Source organism: Callorhinchus milii, unplaced genomic scaffold (genome assembly GCF_018977255.1).
Source record: "Callorhinchus milii isolate IMCB2004 unplaced genomic scaffold, IMCB_Cmil_1.0 Scaffold1, whole genome shotgun sequence".
In the NCBI taxonomy this organism is placed as follows: Eukaryota; Metazoa; Chordata; class Chondrichthyes; order Chimaeriformes; family Callorhinchidae; genus Callorhinchus; species Callorhinchus milii.
The window spans coordinates 94793937-94816107 of NW_024704742.1; the positions used below are offsets into that span (position 1 = coordinate 94793937).

At 40.7% G+C, this 22171-nt stretch overlaps 1 long non-coding RNA gene across 1 annotated transcript; it reads right to left on the bottom strand.

The window, feature by feature from the left end:
* Positions 1 to 2865: 2865 nt before the first annotated feature.
* Positions 2866 to 15496, bottom strand: LOC103187357. The gene is made up of 3 exons (XR_488884.1): positions 15396 to 15496; positions 4471 to 4536; positions 2866 to 2958 (listed from the first exon to the last, which is right to left on the bottom strand). It is a non-coding gene; the product is annotated as an uncharacterized LOC103187357 (long non-coding RNA).
* Between the last annotated feature and the right edge of the window lie 6675 nt (positions 15497 to 22171).

The window sequence follows — 22171 nt, forward strand, 5'->3', positions numbered from 1 at the left end:
TGACCGCTCTGGTTACGTTCAGCCCATTGGCAGAGAGCTATGGAAAACATTTGCTTTTGGCTCCATCACAGAGTTCAAACTAATGTGGGGCAGGCTTGATATTCGGTCAAATTCCAAGTTTCCTCTTCTCTCCCTTTGATAGAATGCACTGTGCTGTAGGAGGCAGCATGCAGATGTAATTTTAAATCAAGTCCAGGTAGATGGTAAAATGCCATGGCTCTCACCACATAGAGCAGCAAAGAACCCAAATGTCTTGTACAAACTGTCTGCCAGAAATATCATTCCAACATCCTACTTGCTCACAATTTACAAAGGGAAATCAGGTTTGTGAGCCTTACTTTAGCAAATCCCAGCTTTGTATGGGAGAAAAAAATTAAACTGATCATGTCTTTTACATTTGCATTTGTAATCTAAAAATGGTTGTCCAGCATATTGATTTCTGCGACCTTTCTCTGTACGTCAGCATTTCTTTAAACCGAGAATAATGGATAGCTGAGGACGATTACAAGTAGTAATTTAATTGAAGGAGCTGCGTGGCGTCATGAACAGAGACAGAAAAGCACAATCAGTTTCTAACTATCTTTCAATCCATTACGTTATATTCATTACGTCCCTGAAATCACTCAAAACCGTTAGTTTTTCATAATACTTACTAAGGTCTAAAACACAATATTTCTAACAGGAATCGCCCATGACTAGTTTCTAGGAAGATGTCACACTAACCCACAAGAATTGCATTCCAACACAACCTACCTCCAGAGCAGAGTTCTTATGGGTATTTTATCTTTCCATCATGTTACAACTCTGCTAATATTTGACTACATAGAGTAATTGACGTCATACACTTGCACTTAATACCTCTTAAATATTGTCTTAGAATGCTGTTGATAGGTTTCACATGAACTATATGCAACTTTTTCATCAATCAGATTGTGCCAGCAATATCCTCCATATCAGTGGTTTCCAAAGACATTGCTGAAATGTTGTTCTAGATAACCCCAAATCCCACCTTTCGATAGGCGCAAAGCTTTCAACCCGAGCTTACCTCCCCACAAGGAGTATCGTCACTAGCTGGTTAACTGCTGACCAAGTAGTGATACTTCTTGTGGGGAGGTAAGCTAGCTTAACTTGGAGCTCAGCTGTCTCCAGGGTGATATGCTTGGCATCAGAATATCAATATTGAGTCAATCCCTGTTCCTGAGCCAGGCGGGTTCGCAGTGCTCTGGAGCATTGCTGATGACAGAGCAGACAGTCTGGCTCAATGGCAGGACTTGGAGAGGCAGACCAGCCATTGGGAGCAGGGATTCTTCCCACTCACCTTATGTTAACTATGCAAGCCAAAGCCCTAATGGGTAATCTGGTCGTAGCTGGACATGCAGCAGGATAGCTAGACAGTGCTTACAATGAGAAACTATCGGTTTCAGTTGGTTAAGCTCCAGCACACTATATCATTCTCAAGCCTTGTCTTTTGACAACCTGTGCCTAATACTCTTCGGAATTAGGTAAGCAGGATGGGTCTCCTCAGGGAGAGAGCATTCCAACCCAGCCAGAGGGGAAATTCCATGTATATGTGGCATACAATTCCAAGTGAATGTGGAACCTTCAGTCAAGTTCAGATAATCCTAAACATGGTGATGAGATTCCACATGCATCAGACACCCAACTAACCCCCCAAATAAATCCCTGAGACCATATATAGTGTTAAATGAGCATGTGATCTACAGTGGAAACCACTGGGCAGCCTTCTTTGCAGCAAAGTATTTTGAAAAGTGACAGTATTAATGGAGTCTAAAAATACTGCGGATTATTAATTATAAATCTGGTCTAATCTGCCTCTAGATGCCTATTATTTGAGGTTTCAGAGGGCAAATGCTGGTAACCCTTCATAACAGGCAATAGACAGTGGCCTAGCTCAAGAATATTGCAAGTCTTTTAATCAACTCAACCCTGTGTCTCCTGAAAAATTCACCACCTCTGAGATAATTTCACTCCTCAGAAGCGTGTTGTAAAATAAACTGTGTTATACTTCCTGATGTCAAATGTTGTGTTATCCCAAGAGTAGGACTCCTCCACTATCCCTGTCAGGGGAGAAATAAGACATAATAAAAAACACATAGACTGGTCTAGTTACTAGACTGGGTCACCAGGCTTTCCAGCCCATCCAACGAAACGTTTTGCTTGTTTTGTTTTCTCAATGAAAGACTATAATATAGATTATTTTTAAAATACTGTGAAAATGCAACTAATGGCATTTCAGGCAGACTCCTCTTTTCCAAAATGACTGTACTGCAACTTCAGCCAAACTCAGAGATTGTAGCAGGTCTTTGTCCTATCGTCTTTCTGCATATGACCTGCATATAAGCCGTGCAAACTAACACATCCTTTAGGCCACTCAAGGTTTTTTAATATGCATCCCACCCAAGTGATTTGTTAAGTGCCTTTTTATGATCAGTATTCAAAAGGTTGAAATTGCTCCAGTTTATTTAAATTGGGCAAGGTTTCAGGGCTATGCACTTCAGGGAACTAAACAGAGACCACTTTTGTTTCTAGTTATAGTTAATGATCTGAAATTTGATCGGTGAACATGAAAGTGGGTCAATGCTGTGATGTTTGAGCTCAATGGTTATTTACCAAATAGGACAACTCTGATATGTTGATTGAATGGCTGGAAGCCAATGGAAATGATTATCTATCCTCCAAAAGCCCAAATAAATAAGGACTGTTTACTCCAAAAACGTAATCAGGAAGTTCTAAGTATAAGAATAGTCCACAAACAGATTGAGAATGTCACCAATCTACAACAGTTTATTGGCATTTTATTTCCCAACCTTTTGATAGCAGGGACTACATACCTTTTTACTTACAATGCAGTGGACCCATTGAGCTTGTCAAGTCACTCAATCAAAACAGATCTCTGGTACGGTCCAGCTGTGAGTTTGCTGAGAATTGGTGCTGGTCCTGGGAACAGCCATTGAGAAAGACTGTGTTAGCAAATTATGTCATATAACAAATATAGTATAACCAATAATTGCATGTTGGTATAGCACCTTTCATATCGGGAGGATGTATGAAAGTACTTCACAGGGTTTACTATGAAGTGGAGTGACTACTTATTTGTAGGCGAACATGACAGCCCAATTGCACACAAGAATGTCCCAGAAACAGCCATGAAGTGAAACACCAATTTTATTTAGGTGACTGTTGACCAAGACACTAGGAGAAATTTCCTTCTCTTTTTAAGCAGTGCCATGGGATCTTTAATGACCACCTGAATAGGCAGATGGGCCCACAGTTTAACATCCTATCTGAAGACACCACCAACAATGCAGCACACCCCAGGTGTGGCACTAAAGTATTAGGATAGACTGTATGAGTTTCAAATCTCTATATAGGTTCACAGATAAGTAGATATCTTGAAGCACGCAATAATTTGCAATCTCTTTGTATTTCTAAGGCCTGGTTTTAGCACTGATGATTTATTATTTTTTTAAAGAACAGCGATTAGGCCCTGTGTGGAATATATGGGCCATCTTTGGCCTTTTAGTTTAACATGGAGGACGATCAAGTCAGCTGGAGTTAATCCAAATGCAGCCTTGGAGGATAATATATAGTGACATAAATTATGATGAGATGCTCAGGCTGGGCAAACTAGAAGGATTTGAGGCAAGAAGGAGGCTTGTGTAAAGAGAGACTTGTGTAAAACAGTCATTTGAGGAACATAACCATAAAATATGTTAATTAACGATGACAGATCAGAAAAAAATCATCTTAGAAACCGATATATAAATGGCTGAAAAGGCAAAATGGCTAGAACTAGTTTCTTGTTTACTAGCTCACTATTACTAAAGATTTGACAGATAATATTGATCTGTCTAATTCTTGGCTTTAAAATTATGGTTCTATTCCTTTTTATCAAACTATCCTTTAGTGTTAATTCATAGATATTTTCAATGTCTGTGTTTCAACTCTTCATCATGTGTATTCATATCAGGAACATGCATTTCCCATTTGCAGTAAAAATGAATGTGTGCTATAATAATAATCCTTGTATTTGATATGTAATAATAACTCTTGCATTTGATATAGCACCTTATCACATTGTTGAGTTGTTTCAAACAACTTCACACAATATACTGTAATGAATGTGGTGTGAATATGTATTTTGTGGGCCTACAAATAAATAAGATACTGCACTTGTTGTAGACACTTTTATCAAATGCAAAGATTAATACTACAGCCATTATTCTTATTGTTAGCATAAATTCTTAATCAAGTGACGTCTTATTTGTATGTAATGATGTAGGCAGAACATACAAGATTATAATAACACATGAGAATGCTCAGTAACAGAGTGAGGATATAGCTTTTATCCCTTACTCCTCTGACATCCCAATATTGTATAACAAAAGATGTACTTCTCTGACTGCACTTTTGGTCATCTTTCTCCTCTTCGCCCCTCTTGGTTCTTACCTCCAGCACAAGGTGCCCAGCCAGCAGTGTCAAGCGATTTGAGATATCCACCCACGTGAGAAGGTACTATAAGAATATAAATTGTATTGTGTTTTGATAGCTTAGACATTTTCCATGCCGTGTCCAAGGCAAATGATTCTTAAAAAAACAAAAATAGTCAACTGTATGATATAACTGTGCATAAAGTTGGGCCTTCAACCTCTCTGGCCCACCCTTTGGAACTCCATCCCGGAGTTCCCTTTGCCTTGCTTTCTCTCCCTTTCCTCCTTCAAGACATGTCTCAAGAACCTCCTCTTCGACTGCGCCTTCGGCCACCCTCCTACCCCTACCTTCCGTGCCTTCCATCCTTTCTGATCCCAACCCCCTGCTCTGGTCCAAATCTCTGATTGTCCAGCATCTCGCAGTGTCCTCCCGACATAAAGGGTGCTATACAGGTATAATTTGTTGCTGTTGTTGTCTTTCATAGTTATCGTTCACTGTTTACATGATAATAATCCTTGTATTTGATATAGCGCCTTATCACATCTTCGAGACGTCTCAAAGCGATTAACAGAATATACTGTTAAGTAAGTTGACTGTATATTTTATGGGCGAAATATATGCTGTACAGCTCATTATTCCGAGGCTAATATCTCTAAACCCATCGCTTTGACAGTGCTTTTAGTCATCTAACTTCTGGCACTCCTTGCCTCTATCCCTTCACTTCATTATCTCTTTGACTGTGCCATTTGGCCCATTGTGTCTTTGATGTCTCTTTGAAAGAGCAGCCCATTAAATCCCATTTACCTCAATTTTCCACATATTTGTGACACTGGGTTTCTGTGTAAAACCATCAGCATGCTTAAGAATATCCAAACCAGTCAGTGTTCCACATATATTTTGCTGTGTCTGGAATGGAATGCATATTCTCTCCCTGGAGGGAAGCACTCTACTTATTTAATATCAGAAAGTATTAGGCATAGATTGGCAAGAGCCAAGGCTTGGGGACCCTAGAGTGTATGTTAAGGTACTGCTGGAACTTAACCAGCTAAAACTGCATAGCTTACCATTGTGAGTGAGCACTGAATGGCAAGCTTTCTTCTGCTTGTCCAGCTATGATCCCATTACAGCCCTACCCATAAGGGCTTCAGCTTGCAGGGTTAATAAAACAGATCAGTAATCCTTATATTTGGTATAGAGTCTTTCACATCAAGAGGATGGCCCCATTTCTTCACAGGATATACTGTAAAATGGAATGACTGTGTGTTTTGTAGGCGAAAGCAGCAATTTGACACATCAATATCTCACAAACAGCTATTGAATGACTGTCCATTTTTTGAGAGGGAGGATTGTTGATCAAAATACCAAGAAAAAGGCAGGGGAAGGAAGGTTACAGTTCGGAGTCCTGTAGCTCAGTGGTTAGAGCATTCGCTTTGCAAGCGAGAGACCTGAGTTCAATTCCAGGCAGGGCGAAACTTTGGGCAAATTTCCTTACTCCACACGCCTAATAATAATCCCTCCAAAACCCAAAACAATAATAAATTGGTCATTTTCAATCTACGACTGTTTGTGGGACATTGCTGTGCGCAATTGGCTTCCGCGTTCGCCCACAAATATACAGTCAATTCACTTTACAGTGTGTTCTGTGAAGCGCTTTGGGACATCCTCCCGACGTGAAAAGAGCTATATCAAATGCAAGGATTATTATTATTATTATAGTTACAGTTAGAAGTAAACCAGCAAAACTAAGAATGATGAAGGTGGCAGAGCAGATTAGCGAGGGAGATAAACAGAGTGTGTCAAGGAGGGACAAGAAGCTCAGCAAAGAAAATAGGGCCTTAGCAAGTAGGGGAAATAGAAGAAGCCAAGGCGCTATATCTGAGTGCATGAAACATTGGTCATAAGATAGACAAATTAATGGCGTAAATAGAAACAAACGGTTATGATCCAGTAGCCATTACTGAGACGTGGTTATAGGGAGATCAAGGGTGGGAACTAAATATGGAAAACGAGGTGGGGGCCAGCCTTGCTAATAAAGGATGGAATAAAAACAGTAGAGAGGAAGGATTTTAAATCAGAAAATCAGGATGTAGAGTCAGTATGGGTGGAATTACAAAATAATAAGGGGCAGAAAACAATAGTGGGAGTAGTTTATAGACCCCAAACAGCATTCACATTATTGCACAGAGTATTAACCAGGAAATTAGTGGAGCATGCAGCAAAGGAAATACACTAATAGTGGGTGATTTTAATCTTCATATAGATTGGGAAAACCAAATTGGCAAAAGTAAGATAGAGGAGGAGTTTATAGAATGCATTAGAGATAGTTTTCTAGATCAGTATGCTGAGGAACCAACCAGAGAACAGCTATCCTAGATCTTGTTTTGTGTAATGAAATAGGGCTAATCAGCAATCTGGAAGTTAAAGCTCCTCTAGGGCACCACAACATGATGGAATTTAGCATTAAGTTAGAGAGGGATGTAGTTAAGTCTGAAGCATGGGACTTAAATTTAAATAGAGCCAACTTTGCAGGTATGAGAGAGGATTTAGCTAAAATAGACTGGGGAATTAGATTAAAGGATATGACAGTAGATCAGCAATGGCAAACCTTTAAAGATATAGTACATAATTCCCAGCGATCACACATTACCTTGAGGAATAAAAATACCACGGGAAAAGTGTTTCAACCATGGTTAACCAGAGCAGTTAGGGAAAGTATAAAATTAAAAGAAGAGACCTATAATACTGCCAAAAAGAGCAGTAAACATGAGGATTGGGAGGGCTTCAGAGACCAACAAAGAAAAACTAGGAAACTGATTAGGAGGGAGAAAATTGATTATGAGGGCAAACTAGCTAGGAACATAAAGACAGACTGCAAGAGTTTTTACAAATACATAAAGAGGAAGAGTCTAGCAAAAGTGAATGTAGGTCCATTACAGGCAGAGACAGGAGGAATTATAATGGGGGATAAAGATATGGCAGATTCATTAAACAAATACTTTGCTTCTGTCTTCACGTTAGAATACACTGAAAACTTACCAAAAATAGAGGGGAACCAAGAAGCTAATGTTAGTGAGCAACTTAGGGAAATTAACATCAGTAAACAATTAGTACTAGGGAAACTGTTGGAATTGAAAAATTATAAATCCCCTGGTTTTAAAGGAGGTGGCTGCTAAGATAGTGGATGCCTTGTTTTTGATCTTCCAAAATTCTCTGGATTCTGGAATGGTTCCCATTGATTGGAAGATCGCAAACGTAACACCACTATTTAAGAAGGGTGGGAGAGAGAAGATGGGGAACTATAGACCAGTCAGTCTGACATCGGTGGTAGGGAAAATTCTAGAATCCTTAATTTGGGACGTCGTAGTGGGGTACTTAGAGGACCATAACATGATTAGGCAGAGTCAACATGGCTTTACAAAAGGGAAGTCATGCTTAACAAATCTTTTAGAGTTTTTTGAGAATGTAACTAGCAGGTTAGATACAACAACAACAAAATTACATTTATAGAGTGCCCTTCACGTTAGGAAGACGTCCCAAAGCACTGAACAGTCAGGGTCGGGACCTGAGCATGGGGGAGGGGGGGGGGGGGGGGGGATGTAGGGGTGAAGGAAGGCAGAGAGTTGGGAAGGTGATAAAAGGCCACAATTGAAGAGAAGGGTCTTGAGACCGGCCTTGAAGGAGGCAAGGGAGGAAGCAAGGCGAAGGGACAGTAGGATGGAGTTCCAGATTGTGGGGCAGAGAGGCTGAATAGATAGGGGGGAACCAGTAGATGTAGTGTATTTAGATTTTCAAAAGGCATTCGACAAGGTGCCACGTAAAAGGCTGCTACACAACATGGATCGAAGAGTGGCTAACGGGAAGAAAACAGAGAGTAGAGATAAATGGGTCCTTCTCAGATTGGCAAGATGTGACTAGTGGAGTGCCACAAGGATCAGTACTTGGGCCTCAACTATTTACAATCTATATCAATGATCTAGGCAAGAACATAGAACTTATATCTAAATTCACAGATGATACTAAGCTAGGTGGGAGAGTAAGCTCGGAGGATGACACAAAAAAATTGCAAAGGGATACAGATGGGTAAGGTGGCAGATGGAATATAATGTGGGGAAGTGTGAAGTTATTCAACAACAATAACAAGATTACATTTGTATAGCGCCTTTCACGTAGGGAGGATGTCCCAAGGCGCTGGACCGTGTAGTAAAAACAGAAAAGCAGATTATTTTCTAGAGGGGGAGAGACTAGATAGTGTTAGTGTTCAGAGGGATTTGGGTGTCCTTGAACACCAGTCACGAAAAGTTAATATGCAGATACAGCAAGAAACTAGGAAGGCTAATGGCATGTTGGGGCTTATTGCAAAAGAGTTAGAATAAAAGAGAAGGGAAGTTTTGCTACAACTGTATAGGGCCTTGGTGAGACTGCACCTCGAATATTATGTACAGTTTTGGTCTCCTTATTTAAGAAAGAACATACTTAGAGGGGGTGCAGCGTAGATTCACTAGGTGGGTTCCTGGGATGAGGGGGTTGACCTATGAAGATAGGTTGAGCAAACTAGGCCTATATTCTCTAAAATGTAGAAGAATTAGGGGTGAGCTTATAAAAACATATAAGATTCTTATGGGGCTTGACAGAGTAAAACAGTGTGAGACTGTTTTCCCTGGTAGGAGAATCTATAACTAGAGGTCACAGTCTTAAGATTAAGGGTCAGCCTTTTCGAGCAGAGTTGAGGAAACACTTCTTCCCTCAGCAGAGAGTGAATTTATAAAATTCTCTAGCCCAGAAGGCTGTAGATGCTCAGTCCTTGAACATATTCAAGACTGAGATTGATAGGTTTCTAAAGGATGAGGGATTAAGGGATATGAGGATTAGGTGGGCAAATGGAGTTTAGGTTAGAAGATGAGCCATGATCTTATTGAATGGCGAGGCAGGCTTGAGGGGCCGAATGGCCTACTTCTGCTCCTAATTCCTATTTCTTTCCCTTCTCTTCCCTTCTCTTTTGTCACGGAATATTTAATGTCCAGCTGAACAAGCAGACAGGGCCTTGATTTACATCTCAATCGAAGGACAGCACCTCCAAAAATGCAGTACACCCCCAGCACCATATTGGGAGTGTCAGTTTAGGCTATATGAGTTTCAAGTGAGACTTGTACTCACAGCTTTCTGACTCAGAGGCCAAGCGCTAGAAATTGAGGCAGGCTGCCACTGAGCTAAGTGAGAAAAATCCCTGCTCCCAATGACAGATCTGCCCTTCCAAGCTCTACTGACAAGCCAGGCTGGCTGGTCTGCCAGCAGCACCTTGGGGTAGTACAGACCTGGCCCGGCTTCAGATCTGGACTAATAAGATTGCCACAGAGGATCGACTCCATCCCGATATTCTGTGCCAATCATTTCCTTGGAACCCGCTCAGCTCTAAGGAGCTCTGCAGCCCCCCCCCACCCCGGTGAATAGTCAGTAGTTCTTCAATTGGTATCCAACAAGTGCAGGTTTGAACCCCCAGATAATAGGCACTAGGAACTTCCTGCAAACTTACTGGGGATCAGTACAGAGCAGGAGTATTTAGATATCTATGTAGTTCCCTCTTGAAAGCCAATATGAATTCACCCACAAAACATACAGTCAATTCACTTTACAGTATATTCTGTGAAATGCTTTGAGACGTCTCGAAGACGTCTATATCAAATGAAAGGATTATTATTAATCCTGCCTTGACCACCGTTCCCGGCAGGACATTCTAGAGAAACATTGTAGATCAGCAAAAGATTCGGAACTCATATTTTCAAAGCAAACTTTCATTATGTTGTTACATTTCATCCTTAATTGCCAATATGTGTATAAATAGTGAGTGGCGGCCTTCAAGTTGATATTGACCACTCCTGTGTCTACCATTTTCCAATATGACCAAAGTTATTTTCTGCATTACATTATTTCTCACAGGCATCCTGGGTGAGGGGAGAGGGCCCGTGCAAAGAGAGAGAGAGAGAGTTTTCAGCTTGCATTTTTTGCAATGTGTTTCCTAACTGCTTCCTTGGCATGGAAATTATTTTACAAATCAGAAGTGGGCTTGCTTTTACATTGATTGCAAAAGTAATTACAGTGCATTCGACAGGGAGCCCAGTGGAACTGTATTAATACTGCTTTAACCTAATTTCTGTCTTACAGGCAATTCTCCTCAAGATTATTAATTTTCTTAACTTCTTCAGCTTCATTATCCTAAGGATATTGTTGTTTGCCTTTCGATAATAGGAGGAAATCCATTTTTGTGCAGTCAGTACATGAATACTAATAGGCAATCTGAGGCAACAAGTACGACACAGAAATGAATCTCGGGAGGATTTCTCTTCTGTCTCGAACCTCCAGCTCTCGCCATAATTACCACAACGGAGAAGCCACTGAAACTGATGCTGTCACCNAAAAAAAAAATCACAAGCTCAGCCCATACCACCGGGTTCATCTACCCCACAGGGGCCTGCAATTAGTTATTCCTAAAGCATTTCTCCTCTGCTATTGATTTTTTTTCTCTCTCTCCCACTAAATTTAATTGCAAACAAATCACAAGGCCTGATGAATCCACAGACAAAGCCGCCTTTGCGGCATCTCGGAGGAACCCAAGCTGTCAATAAAATAACCACCTCATCTCTAGACCGTTCTCTGGGCCTCCCGCATGCACTGGCAAACCTCATAATGCATTCTGCAGAATACAAGTATGAAATGACACTGTGGTTTCATCAAAGTTCATTTTAAGCGAAGTCAGATGTCTTTTCAGTAGAGTACAGTTACAGAGGTCATGCAGCTTTTAAAGGGGCAGAATCCCTCCCTTTAGTTTGGGTCATATGAACTGAAACCATAACAACAACAACAATAAAATTACATTTATGAGCGCCTTTCATGTGGGAGGATGTCCCAAGGCCCTGAAATCCTAACCCTACATAACTTATTACAGACAGATTCAAATACAGGGCAGTACGAGGTTTGTGTTGCAATGCACTATAATATTGGTCTCTGCTGAGAATGTTGTATCCAAACTGGCAACGCATTGACCATTTCACTCAACACCAGTACAATTAAGCTAATACAGAGAGCCCCTATCTCAACATCAAATTGGTTCTTAACCAGTGAAATCAGTGGCATTCTCAGGGCATGTTCCATGTCAAAGCATGTCATGAAATGCAGCTATTTTCACCTAAAGTGTGAAAACAATGAGAACAACCTGGAGAAAAATGACTGACAGGATAGAGTTTGGCATTTTGTGTTTTGCAATAATGAGCAGTGGGAAGTTAAAATGCTGTAAGCAACACTGAACTAACAGGAGAAGGGTCACAGGGCCTTGTCCAACTAGTGGATAAGCCCAGATCATGTATCTCCATTATTCACAATCTTGCTTTTCCACTTGGATTTCACGCTGCTGATAGTAGACCTGTACGACTGGTGATTGAAACATACAGCATCAGCATTTTATGGAAACTTGTTTTTATCACGCTGTATAAACCATCACCGCACATTTTTGTGCCTAGAATTAAATTTGATTTATTGAACTGAAATGCTGCCAAAAAAAACAAGCTATTGTCCTTATATTCTTGTAAATATTCTGTTGGAGTGCAAAAACTATAACTTTAAGACACTATGGGGAGGGTTTTGCTTGTATTACAAATGTTTTATTGAGTTCAAACCCCAGAAGTTATGTTGAAACTGTACGATAATTACTCTGGTCAGAATGCACCTGGAGTAGTGTGGTTATAGTCGCTGTGACATAAGGGTGTGGTTCAGGCCTGAGAGCCAGCACAGAGGAAAGCAATGATGCTGATCGTTGAGTGTTAAAAAGATGAATTCTGAGGAATGACTGGATATCCCAGGGGTCTCCAGCCTCCAAAACACATCTCAGAGGGGATCTTGTAGAGGCGGCTTATGCTTCTTGGCCTAGAGAATGTATAGCTGGAACATTTTCAGATATGCCAAAACAGGAGGATAAGAGGACAGGAACTCAGGGTTGAGAAGGGTAATTTTAGAACTTGATACTGATGGTAATTAATTGGAAATGAGTTACTTTATGAGGAAGGGTGATTAAAGCCCAGATTTATTTGAGACAGCTTGATGATGTAATGGGAAGGATTCATATACTGCAAATTTAGAACGAGAAGTTCCTCCTCATCAAAACCTCCCTTGTGAGAGAGTTAGAATTGGTTTATCAGGTGTCAAATATGTAAGCAACCCAACAAGTTAAAGAAATAAGATAAAAGCTGCTGTATTCTTTAAGTGTTTCTTATGAATATCACAACCTTTACCTCAATCTTCCTTACTCCGAGACTCAATACCGTAAACACATTTTTATTCAGCTCTCTTGTACTGCATGCTAATGAGTGAATTATCTAATGTGCTGACATTATGTGGATAATTCAACAGTACTCAGTACTGTTCTCACACTCTTGAATTAATTTAAAGGCATGTCAATTGGCACAGCTGCCACAGTGACAAATCCAACCTGCCCACCAACCCTCTACAGGTTCCATAAACTCTGCCTGCATGCACAAATGTGGCTGTACTCACATCAGCTATCCTTGGTCAAAATATGCTGAAGACGTCTTATTTCTATTTCAAATCTGCTACTTTTTTTCATTAAAACCTACATTTCTTTCCTAAATATATGTCAACATATATAAGCCCTATTTCACCAAGTACTGGTCAGTACTTAAATAGTAAAATGATAATGATAATTATATGATAAAATGATGATTCTTGCATTTTATTTAGAGCCTTTCAGCTCGTATTTTTTTAGGCAAATGTGGCAGCAAATTTGCACATAGCAATGTCCCACAAAAAGCCATGAAGTGAATGATCAATTTTATTTGGGGGATTGTTGACCAAAACACTAGAAGCTCCCTTCTTTTTTTGAATTGTACCATGGGATCTTCAACATCTACCTGAACAGGCAGAGACGGGACCTCAGTTTAACATCTCATCCAAAAGATGGCACCTGTGATAATGCCGCACACCCCCAGCACTGCATTGGAGTATCAGCCTAGACTACCTAAGTTCAAAGTCCCAACGTAGGAGTTGAGTCCACAATATTCTGATTCAGAAGTGTGAATGCTACTGACCTAGCCAAGCTGACACACATCTCCCTACGAGGCTACAATACCTCAAAAAACCTCTAACAGGATGTGCTCTTTGGCAGAAGAATAAAACTCGATCACAATTGAGGCTGTGGTCTGAGAGTCTGAGGAATTCACTGATGTGGAGAGTGTACCCTGTACCTGAGAACCAGAGGCCACTACGTGAGCAACAGATTGTTATGACGTTTATTCCACCAAGACAGTTGTACAGATCTGTCTCCCTGTTACCATTAGAAACACTGCTGCATTGGATTACCGCCTGCCTTCTGTACTTTGGGGATAAAGTGAAGTATTAAAAAAGGGCATTTCTTCACAGGATCTATTTTGGATGGTTGGAGAGACTAATAAGGTAACAAGAATTGGTTATATTCTCATTAACTACTATACTGAGTAACAGAGGGCTACTTAAGGGAATGTGAATCATTCTGATAAGGTCATAAAGTAATTTGGGTGCTCTTATGTTTTGAATAACAATCCTTATTGAGAACAGTCCGTTCATCAGCAATGTTTTTGAGGCTATTACTAACAATAACATTTCAGTATCTGACAAAGTTTTTATTTTTAGCTTTATTCAGAGAAGATGGCAAGAAAAGAAGAGTGCAGCACTAACACTCCCCATGAGAATGGGATGATGCTTCATTCCCTAAAACTGCTGCTGTGAAGAATGCACTGAGATTGGAGCTACAAAGAGCTGCCCCAAAACGTGTCACAATATTACAAGGTTGAATGAAGAAGGTTCTTTGGCCCATCTATTCTCATCCCTCCAGAACACCCACCTTCCCATCATAGCATTAAGCTGCTTTTTAAACACATCCAAGGTCCACCCTTCATTGCAACCTGTTCCAGTTGTTAATTACCCTCTGGGTAAAGGAATACTTCCTGATGTCTGTCATGAAATTGTCTCTTTGGAACTAAACCTATGTCCTTTCTGGGTTTACTGTTTCAATCCCATTTAAGATGTTATACATCTCTATTAGATCCCATCTGAGATGTCTTCTCTCAAGACTGAAGAGCCCTAATCCTTCAACATCTTATGTCACCAAATGCAACTACAGTGTTTCCCTCTGTCTAAACCTTTGAAGAGTTAAGAAGAAAGGGAAGTAGGAGCAGATGTGAGAGAAAATTAGAAACAAGATTTTCTTCATGAATAGCAAAATATTTGCTTTCAAAGGGTCTGTCAAACAAAATAATTATTATTAGGAAATGTCACATTATCAAATATGTTAAGAAACATTGAATTTTCCAGTCTATCAGTTAAGACTGGACATGATAGAGGGCCTTTCACCTTTTATATTAGGTGAACATCCCAAAGCTCTTCACAGGATTTACTGTAAAGTTCAGGGACTGAGTGTTTTGTGGGTGACAAAACATCGCTGAACCACAAGATTTTGGTGCCACTTCACAGCCTTAACTCAAGCTGGTTTCTTGCAGTGTAACAGTGAAACTCGGCAATAACAACAGCAGAGCTGAAAGCTGCAGCCTTCACTGCAGCTTGGCCTGAAGACCAACCTCCTCCTGCTTGCTTGGCTTGGGGGAAAGGGAGGCAGGAATACATTGGAGGAAAAGAGTGGTTCACATCTGAAGCCAGTCTTTAGTAAATTGGAAATTGCAAAGTTTCCAGACAGATTTGATATGAGTTAATGGATGGAATGAAAAGTAAAAGTAATAAACATAGATCTGCACTAGACTGGGGCCCAACAAAATAGCTCTACATATACTCCCAATGTAAACCTCCATCTGCCCTCAACCTTCTGCATTGACTCTTCTCCTTTAATATCTTACAGCTCTAGCATAGTACAATACACACAGATAAGAAACAAACACAGGATAACTTACCTTGGTGATTTTCTTTGATTCCCTGAATTTCCTGAAGAGTATAAAATTTAGTCACTTTCAACTGGAATAGCCCAGATCAGGAATAGAGCGAAACACAAGACCGGGTAAGATATGACTCCAAGTACAGGGCCACCTAGAGCTCTGACTAAGCATTTGCACCAGCCACAGGATGAACCCCAGGAGCAGTGAAGAGAATTTGTTCATTTTTATGAAAGAAGATAAAGTGGTAAAACCCATCTAGGACATTTCTGGGGTTACCGCTATCAGGAATGAAAACAAAATCACAATGACTTCTGTAATAAAGTTGAATGCAAAATATTGTAAACACAGCCTTGCCAAACTTCATTATGATAAATTCAAACCATCTTTTCCTCTCGACACACCTGAAGCTTTCAACAAGAATCACTTTGCTATTTGCTGTGTTATTACACTGTTGCCTGCAGTTTGGAAGAGAAGAGTTAGAATGCTCAAATAATAATAATCCTTGCATTTGATATAGTACTGTATCATGTCTTCTAAACATCTCAAAGCACTTCACTGAATATACTGTAAAGTGAATTGACTATATATTTTGTGAGCGAAACACAACAGCCAATTGTGCATGGATAGTTAATATGTACACTAGGGCACAGAAAGTGACAGAGAGGCAGAATGAGAGATGGAGAGTGAGAGACGTAAAGGCAGAGATATAGAGAGGTGGACAACAGTGACTAGCACTGTGTGTGTGGTAGAGGATGGTGGGAGCCACACATTGTTAGCACATTGAATGTTACATTTTTCATCCCACTATTTTGTTCCCCAGATCACAATCAGACTTTTCTTGTAGACCATCCATTTTATTTATACATTCATCATACAGTACTATTCATGAATTTCTCCCACTCTTATTTTCCCCCTAGATCACCAGCTTTCCTTATTGTTCTTCCTTTATCTACATATAGGTCATTTGTCTGTAAAATGGAAGAATCCCTGTCGAAATGTGAGGACCGAATGTCTTGAGACAGATAACATCCTTCCAGTTATCTCCCCATAAACAGAACAATCCATATCCTGCAAATGAAATCCATCAATAATCCGAGTTTGTATCTGGTTTCAATTTGACATTGTGTTGCCGCCTTATTATCAATCTTTTTAAATTACTCAATAAACTGTTAACAAAACAAAATTGTCAGTCGTTTGACCACAAAAATATACAAAACACAATTATAGTTAGCCCTCACCACCTAGGCTCACTAACCACATTTTTAAGGAACCTTAGCTTTTGAATGTTCTTCCGACCCTGTTTATCTCTGTTATTCCCACAGAGTAAAATATGCTATTTCTCAGTCATGAAGAAACATGCTTCCTATAACAAATTCCTCCTATGGAGGCTTTAATTGGGAGAAATATAGCTATTTATGGACGTGCTAACAATGGGGTGGTCAAGCAAATGTCTCACAGACTCTTCGCTGCAGGATAATTTGTGCCCACGTGCTGAATAACTTAAATTGATTCATAAAACAAAAATGCTCTCAAGCAATATGTAATATGGATGAAAAAATGTGTCATGTAAGAAAGAAAACTTCCTGAATAGAAAATAAATACAACACTTGAACAAGGTTCATTTCAATCCAAACCCAATCCAAACATGATGCCTACCAGTATTAATGGAGTTGAGTTACACAGAATATTCTCTGTGGAATCATACAAAATTACAATACAAAATTACATTTTACATTACAAACTTACGTGGAGTCCTGCAGCTCAGTGGTCAGAGCACTTGCCTTGCAAGCAAGACACCTGGATTCAATTCCAGGCAGGGCGAAACCTTGGGCAAGTTACCTTACTCCACACGCCATTTTCAATCCATGACTGTTTGTGGGACACTGCTGTGCGCAATTGGCTGCCACATTTCGCCCACAAAATATACAGTCAATTCACTTTACAGCATATTCTGTGAAGTGATTTGAGACATTTAGAAAATGTGAAAAGCGCTATATCAAATGCAAGGATTATTATTATTATTATTATTTGTATAGAGCCTTTCACATCAGGAGGACGTCCCAAGTCGCTGGTGTTCTGACCTTGCTGAATAAAAAATATTTGGTAAAATACTTCTCTACTCCTGTTTCTTGCAGAACTTTAAAATTAGCCTTATTTGCACTGAGGTGGAACAAATTATGATGGAGTCTAAAATGCAATCACAACTGGTTTATGAACTGTTTTAGTTCTTTGATGTTTACATCACTCATTTTTGAGTTAGTTGCAAAATATAGTCAACATAAGAATTAGCCATAAAATTGAATTCATTTCTGTCTGCATATGAGAGGTTATCATGGAAACACAAATATATCATTGAATAATTGTAATTTGGTGTCATTTTGGACTTCATAGAATGCACGATTGCTACAGCAATTGCCTGTTAGAACATTCCCCAGTTGAACACATCTTGCTTACAGTCTTCTTTGGAGCTGTGCTATATTGACGACCTGGTTTCCTACGCTGGAAAATGGATGACATCCAGGTCGTCAGGTTGCTGCTGACATCACTTTCTGCATTTTGCATGGTGCAGCTTTGTACAAAGTACAGCTGAGGTCACTTCTGCATGCATGTTATGCGCAGGAAGCACTACTCTTGTCACATCCTGCCGCTACTCTGTGTACTGCGTCAGGTAGCACTGCTAACATCACTTCCCCACAAAATATCACAAAGTTCACCCACAAAATAAACTCTTACTTATCATCCACAACGTAAACTGCATTTTACAGTGTATCCTGTAGAGAGCTTTGAGACGTCCTCCTGATGTGAAAGATGTTACCCCAATTCTAAGGGTTATTATTAAAATCACTTCTTTGGAGGAAGTGACAGCAGCAGTGCTTCTTGTGCATAGTGTGAATTCACTTCATGTAGGAAGTGGCATCAGTGACAACCTGACCCTCAGGACATTGGCCATTTTTCACACTTTGCTATAATGCGACATCTGAAATATTAGTCCCAGATGATCATGTCATAATAGTGTTGACCTGTAATCCTGTGCTTCACAGGCATAACAGAGGTTCAACGTTTCACACCCTCACAGTCTTAAGACCATTGTCTTAAAATTTTGTCTTAATTTTGAAGCCAGTTTACCGCAATTCTTAAAAAGAACCGCGGAAACGAACACATTTTGGTCCTGATTTTGTGTTTTAATAAATTCAAACACGTTTCTCAGATACTTCACAGAAGGCTTGCTGCTCTCCGCATGCAAGTACTATTTCAATGCAGTACAATGAAAACAATGCCAGAGTGCAATAGTGCACCAATGGGCTTTGCTGGCTCCGGCCTGCTCCATGTCTCCCGCTCGACCCTCCCTACCATCGGTGGCTGAGCTTTCAGACTCTCTGCCTCCACACTCTGAAACTCCATCCCAGTCCCTTCGCCTCGCTTCCTCCCTTGCCTCCCTGCAAGGCCGGTCTCAAGACCCTTCGATCACGCCTTCGGTCACCCTCCCACCTCTCTGCCCTCCCTCACCCCTACGCCACCCCTCCCCAATGTTCGGGTCCTGACCCCTGACCGTCCAACACCTTGGGACATCCTCCCGACATGAAAGGCGCTCTATAAATGTAATTTTGTTGTTGTTGTTGTGCTGTGGACTGGAGGGAGCGAGATCTCTCCCTTGGTTCCCCCACTGTTGAATTTTGCTTCTTAGCATCTCCCAAAACACAAAGAATATTGAGGAGAGGATATCAGTAATTGAGTCAAATTCACAGGACTCTTGTGCACCTCCTCGTGAGTGTTTACAGAATGGCATAGGCATGTCCAAAGACCGAGTTCTCTTCCTGGCTTGATCTTTCATTAGGAGATTGGGGACTTAAAACAGGAAGAGAAATCACTTACAAAATCTGGGAAACAAGTGTAAGCAATTTGTGCCCCAGACTTTCATCTGGTTATCTAAGATTTTGTTGTCGTGGATCAAAATTTAATTAAAAAAACACTCTTAGAACATTAGAGAGTAAAGGGAAACTCCTGCTTTCCTGACCCAAGCAGTTCTGTATGGTTTTAGCTTGCACACAATGAAGCTGGAAATACTGTTAACGTTACAATAATAAAGTTCTCAAAGACTGGGAATAGCTTAGTTATTGTAATATTAACCCTACAGTCCTAAAACAAAGATTAAAAATACCAAAACTTTAAATATTTAATAGGAATGATAATTCTTGCATTGGTAATAATGTTAATACCTTCCACATCACAAATGTGTCAGAATGTTTCACAAGATATACTGTAAAGTGTAGTGACTGTGCATTTTGCAGGCACTTTACCAGTTTTCGCCCTTGCTTTTCTTTCCCACTCTTTCTTCTTCCTCACTCTCTTCCTGGTCTACTCTTTCTTATTATTGTATAATAGTTCTGGTTTTATACTTTCTGCATCTATGGAGAAAGGAAAGTGAGTCAACGTTTTGGGTCCACGACCCTTCATCAGACCTGGCGCAGTTGGGAGGGCGAGGCTTTTAAGGGCTAACAGAGAGGGGGGAGGCAGGGCAAGGAAGACAACAACAACAAGATTGCATTTATAGAGCACCTTTCACGTCGGGAGAACGTCCTAAGGCGCTGGACAGTTGGGTCGGGAACTGAGCAGGGGGGAAATGGTCAGAGTGAGGGGAGGGAAGGGAGGGAGCGAGGGGGGGGGGTAGAGAGTCAAGAGGGGAGCTGAAGGCACGGTTGAAGAGAAAGGTCTTAAGATCGGCACTGGGGGATGGAGTTCCAGAGCCTATGGGTGAGAGGCTGAAGGCCCGGCCACCGATGGTAGGGCGGTTGGGGCGGGGGATGTCGAGCAGACCGGAGCCAGAGGAACGGAGGGTATGGGCAGGTACGTGGAACGATAGTAGGCCAGAGAGGTAGGAGAGTGCAAGGCCGTGAATGGCCTTGTAGGTGAGGATGAGGATCTTGAATTCGATCCTCTGGGGGATGGGGAGCCAGTGGAGGCGAGCGAGGGTGGGAGTGATGTGGTCCTGGTGCGGGACAGTACACGAGCTGCAGAGTTCTGAATGACCTGCAGCTTGTGGAGGGAGGTGGCGGGAAGGCCGGCAAGGAGAGAGTTCCCATAGTCCAGCCTTGAAAAGGAGAAAATGGGGTAGAGAACAGGGGATGATAGGTTAGTGAGGTGTTAATGATGCCAAACAAAGGGGGTGGGGTGGTTGCAACAAAGCAGGGGCTAAAGATGTTAATAATGCAAAACAAAGGGGGGAAAAATTGCAACAAAATAGGCAGATCAGGCAGAGGGAGAAAAGGTGCGTCTGGGACCCAGATGATGTGGTAATGGTTACAAAAGAGGGGGAGGGGGAGGGGGAAGGTGAGCTGTCTGAACTTCTGTCCGGTTTACAGTAAAACTTGCATAAGTCTGATCTGTATAAATTGTATAAGCGTCTAAGCCGCACATCTGCCAAGACCCTTGAAGAGTTTATATTCTCTGCAAATTTGACATAACTCATACTTTGCAGAGGCATATTAAATGATCTCAATCGATACAACTTATGTGAGGTTTACTATATTTGCAATTTAGAGCCATTAAAAGAAATCCTATTTGAAATTGCCGTGTCTTAGACCCAATATGCCTGTATTGTAAAACTGACTTGAATTTGCTTAAATATTCCAAAGAAAGCTTTAAGTATTGTAATGTTGTTCTTTCAGATCAGGTAAAGAGCTGGTTCTCAACGTTTAGCTTCAACTTTTGTGTGTTATTGATTAAAGCTAATGGATCTTGGCATTTGGAAACAAAGTTATTTTAAAGGCTGACATAAAAGTGTTAGGCAACAGACAGCGCCACAACAAAAAAGACAGATTGTGGGATGTAGAGCTAGACAGACTGAAACACTGTTGGCCTAGCAGAAATGAATCCTTTATTGCACCCTCCTGTCTGGTCCTTGAAAACAAACGCACAATTATATATTTTAAAAATCCCATATTATACTGCACTGCAGATTTCTTGCTAATGCATTGCATTTAATCCAAGAACATGTCACATAGCCAAACACTGTATAATGATTCAATTTCCTCCCCAAGAAAATTGCACCACAGTTCCCAGAACAAAACCTCCTCAGAACATTATTATGGCTGAAGCAAAGATTTACAGATATTAAACATCAGTTTGTACAGAAGTTTGTTTCATCATCAAGCCAAGGTTAAATACCTATCATCATAAATATTTATTTGAAAATAAAAGGTCTCACTTAACTTTTTGCTGATCTCAGCCCCACTAAAGTGCAGCATCTTCTCTGATATGACGTTTCTTCAGACAGTGCTTTTAAGTGGAATGTCAGAATTATTGTACACAGCTTGTCGGGGTGGGGGGAGGGGAGAGGACAATCCATCACTAAAGGTTCAGGAGATTGAAGTGTGATACGGAAACAGTAGTCTTACCATCAGACTACAGTAAACATGCATCAATTATACTGACAGCCTCAACAATGAATCAAACACCAGTGCAGCTACTAGTACAATATAGGAATGAATAACATTCTGCATGATTAAGTTCTTTAGGTGCTTAAATTTAGCAGATGAACTGCTTTGGATTTTATTACTGTCACATTCCATCCATGAGCTGGAAAAATTAAAACTTGGTCTTAACTTTCCAAGGTGTTATTCTGTGTGAAGAGCACCATATAAATGCAAGTTGTTGTTGAAGCATGTCGTAGCAGACTTTACTGGCATTGCAGAAGTCTGTTAAGACAGCGGCCTTGCAGGGTACCTGAGAGTGGAATGGTGGGGGGGGGGGGGGGGGGAGGGGTACTGAGCAAACCAATCTCCTCTAAGTGTCTC